The 4,267-nt window shown below is 59.6% G+C and overlaps 1 protein-coding gene across 2 annotated transcripts in view; it reads right to left on the bottom strand.

Annotated features, from left to right (window-relative positions):
• LOC113216986 (protein yippee-like 1) overlaps nucleotides 1-4,267 on the bottom strand; it is a 38,320-nt gene that overhangs the window by 11,078 nt on the left and 22,975 nt on the right. For both annotated transcript variants that reach the window (XM_052264020.1, XM_052264016.1), the window contains exon 2: nucleotides 439-513. The gene's annotated coding sequence lies outside the window, so the exon portion shown is untranslated. The remainder of the gene's footprint in view (nucleotides 1-438; nucleotides 514-4,267) is intronic.

The following is a 4,267-nucleotide window of genomic DNA, read 5'->3' as shown; positions in this document are numbered from 1 at the left end:
CCCCGGTCGCAAGGGGCTCGCCGTGCAAAAGAGCACCAGCGCCGTTCCAACGCCGTACAAGTTTTCTCACTCGAGTTACAGATACGAGTTAATGAAATATATGTCTTGATCAGCGTGAATCCTTTTCCTTTCTCGGGATTCGCTCGGTGCTTCTTCACAGCCCCGGCAAATGCTCTAGCGCTGGCCGCACGCAGACATTCTCTCTCCAGTTCCTCCACCTTTTCACTGCGTAATGCCAGAGGTAATGCCGCCATTCCACCACACAAGACAACCAACTACCCATGGAAGATTCTGCCGTTTAGTTCATGAAATATTAATGAATGATGGAGGTCCTTACACGAGTTGAGCGCGCTGTTATTGTATACTTCGATAGCTCCAGTCTTTGCCCAAATAACGTAACCTACGAACGTTGTACTTGTTACAGTAAAGACAACTCACCGCTCAGCTCCGGCGTTGCGATCGCACCCCGCTGCTCTCGCTGCTGCCGGCCGGGCCGCGGGCATCCAGAGGCATCTGCAAACATAAGAAGGACCGTCAGGCGTCAGGCTCACAGAGTCGGCGAGAAAGAGGACCGCCAGGCTCACAGAGTCGAGCAAAAGAGGGCCGTCAGGCTCACAAAGTCAACGAGAAAGAGGACCATCAGTCAGGCTCACAAAGCCAAGCAGAAGTCCTTTGAGGGGGGCGCTATCGCTAAAGCCAAACGGCACTGACGTGAGGTGCGCCTTGCACTATCAGCTCCTTCCTAGGAGGGGCCGGGCCGGGCCGGGCGGGCTAGGTGCAAAGACCTCGATCAAAAACAAACCAGCGGGCGGTCGGTCGCCGCGCCGCGCCGCCGCCGCCGTCCAAGTGGGTCAGAGAAGCCTCTATGCAGAGCCGACCCGACCCGAGGAGTCCAGCCGGGAGCGGCGCCGCCGTCGCGGTGGTGATGGCACCGAGCCGCCCCGCCCCGCCACCGCAACTTGACCGCGAGGCAGGCGGGTCTGCAGCAAGCGGGCGCCGCTTTCACCCCGCGCGCTTATTTAAACCGCCGCCGTGTGTTTTCATTCCGCCTGCAGATCGCTTCCTTGAGGAGGAGGAGGAGGAGGGCGCGCTTATTTAAACCGCCGCCGTGTGTTTTCATTCCGCCTGCAGATCGCTTCCTTTATCTTCCTATGAATTCGGTCTATTTGTTTATTCTGGGCGCTCTTTTAATATTGACGTCCTCCTCCTCTTCCTCCTCCTGTCTCCCCGCTCGCGTCCTCACGGCAGCGCAGCAGCGCCTCTCCAAAAGTGTCAACATTGGCACATGTCCTGACAGGGGACAGGCGCGTGGGGGGGCGAAGGCATTGCCAACCGGTGAGAGCGCAAGCGAGAGAGAGACAGAGAAAGAGCGCGAGGCAGACAGGGCGAGCAGAGGGGAGAGTGAGAAAAGAAGGAACTCGTTTCACCGCGAAAACGGGCCGCCCGCCGTCGCGCCGCCACCCATCTGAACAGACCCGGCATTTCGGCTCCACGCTCATCACTTCCAAACGACGTAGGTCGCTTTTCCTTTGCAAAAGTTTTGGCATTCTTTTATTGCCTGCTATAATTTTTCACGTCTTCAAAAAGTTCTGCATAGGAAGGGACCGGCAACCATTTTGACAAGAAAGGCCTGAAAGGCGCCTCCACACATATGCTGTTTAGAGTTCATGTGAGACCGGCGGGCTTGTTCAGTTAAGATCGATTGACGGGGCCGTTACAGCACTCTCCACTCTCCAACCCGCGGCTGATCGACCCGCCCGGGACACAAAGGCACGGCGCCCCGCGCGTCGCCACAAAAGTGCGCTGGATATATAGTTGCGACGCTTTATAGAAAAAGTCATATAAATTTCTCGATCGCCGGGCGCGTTATAGCGCGCGAACTCGCGCTCCGAAATGCTTCATTCTTTCGCACGTCCGACACGCTAAACTGCCGCGCAGCGTACAGTCACAGTCCCCCGCGCGCCGTCGTCACCTGCTCGCCCGGTGCTTCCGCCGCAATTTCCGGGGCTCCCCAGAGCCAGGGAGTAATTTTCCATACCGGGGAGGGAGGAGAGGGGGTCCTTGTCGTGTCAATTATGCCTCCAGAGCAGCAGCCGGCTCACGCTCGACCAGACCGGGCAGGTGCGGGGCAAGCACGACGACGTCGCCGGCCCCCGCACACGAACCGGACCGAGACGCGCGTCGCCGGATCACCCACACTATGCCGAGTTCAACATGCGCAAAGAAGGTCTCTCTCTCTCCTATAGCGCCTGGCAGGTAGGCAACATCCTGCCCGCAGTGCACGCGTGTTGTGCGGGGCGGCCTACCCTAGATCCCACAGGCGCCAGGATCCCGTAAATTTGTCGGATGAACCCGAGAAACTCTCCGGACGGTCCAAAATTGTCCAAAAGGACGCAAATTTTTCACAGAATAACTTAACTGAAAAATTTCTTGTCCCTTTCAAAGCAGGTTTTCAGGTTTTCTCATGTTTTATGTGTGCTTTTATTCAAATAGAATGTTTTCAATAATAAGCATAGATTTTCAAAAAAACTTATCAAAGTATCTAAATATCGAAGTATGTAATTTTTATTCTAAAGAGTGCACAGCTGCAGCTGCATTACAATGGACACTGGCTTCGACAGCTCCGCGTCGTCTATGCTCCTCCTCGTCGCGCCCGCGGTGGGCCTGGGCCACAGGCACTTCGATATCGGTCGATACGGTTGGGGCCAGCCAGATAGCCCGCGGGACTTGCAGCACGGGCCTAACTGCGCAGCACGGCCGGGGCGGGGCGGGCCGGGCGGGGGCAGGGCGGGTGTAGTGCGAGACGAGTCAAGTGGCCGGGCGGGCCGGCCAGAGCGAGCTTCAGGAAGTCTGCGCGGAGCGCGTCGTGTCGGCTGGCGCGGGGCGAGGCTAGGTGAGGCGCAGTGGAGAAGAGAGGGGGGGTGGGGGGGGGGGGGGGTGCTGATAAGCCCCAAAGCCGGGCGGCGGGCGGGTCAGGCCGGGTCAGAACTGGGCCGGGCGGCCCGAACCCAAACGCGGCGCGGCCGCGCGCGGACAGGAGGGGGAAAGACTGTGTTTGTTTACATCGAGCGTTGAGCCGGCCGCGGCGACACACCACGACGGCAGCGCACGCGTGTGAGCCGAGCCAGGAGGGCGGCGAGCGTGGCCCGACCCACGCTCGCGCCGCTTGAGCAGAGCCTCGTGCTTACATTATCTGTGAGAGGAAACACGCTCGTCTGTGTGTGCACGCCGTGTTTGTGTTATGGGCGGCCACGTGAGCGACTGAACGTGCAGCCGCACCAGCAGCTGAAGGGGGTCTAGCGCAGTTAGCGCAGCTAGCGCAGCTGACGCAGTTGAGGCAGCTGAGGCAGCTAACGCAGCGGGCGCAGGAGCAGCTGGCGTAGCATGCAAGATGGCGCAGCTTCAGGCTGGCGGAGCTAGCGCAGCAGGCCGTAACTGGCGTAGCTGCAGACCAGCGCAGCTGGCGCAGCTGGGTTGGCCGGCAAAAGCTGCCACGCAGCTGCCGTAGCAGGCGCAGCCAGGTGCGGCGACAGACGGCCGCCCCGCCTGCCCTGCCTGCAGCCGTGCCTGCATACGCACCCATTGTGTTGGGCTGTGTGCAGAGCATGCCCGAGCAGCGCGCAGCCATATCGCACGTGCGGGCGATAGTGTGCACGTGCACCACCGCGTGCACCACCTCGTGCAGCACGTGGGCGTGCACGTAACAGAGCGGGCTGTACACACCATCGCACACGCGCCATATGACCGAGCCGCGCGCTCGCGCACTCATGGCGGCAAAGCGACGCGAAAAGCTGAGGGAGGGCGAGGGCGCGTCGTCATACTGGTTGTTAGGGGAGTGCGTTGTGGTGCGAGTCCACTCCAACCTAACCCCGAAATGTTCCGATAAACGACCGAGGTCGACATTCTGTGAAATAGGGATATACAGGCGCGCCTGTCTGCCCAACGCCTATAGCGTAATCCTGGCGCGCATGGCAACAGACTGCACCGGCCCCGACCAGCTCAGCCAAACCCCTTTCTCCTCCCCTCCTTCACCCTACACACTCCGCCGGCGCAACAAACAAAATGCAGCGCGGGAAATAGAAGCCGAGAAAAAAGAATCCAGGTCAGTAGACCGGCTATAAGTAGTAGTGTGTTGGTGTTCCAGGGAGCGTGCTGCAGCAGAAGGAGGAGAAGGAGGAGAAGGAGGAGGAGAAGGAGGAGGAGAAGGAGGAGAAGAAGGAGGAGGAGGAGAAGGAGGAGGAGGAGAAGGAGGAGGAGGAGAAGGAGG

This window comes from Frankliniella occidentalis, unplaced genomic scaffold, assembly GCF_000697945.3.
Source record: "Frankliniella occidentalis isolate FOCC.00 unplaced genomic scaffold, Focc_3.1 Scaffold2, whole genome shotgun sequence".
Taxonomy (NCBI): Eukaryota; Metazoa; Arthropoda; class Insecta; order Thysanoptera; family Thripidae; genus Frankliniella; species Frankliniella occidentalis.
The sequence above is the reverse complement of the archived record's forward strand: the minus strand, read 5'-3'. Positions and strand labels throughout refer to the sequence as shown.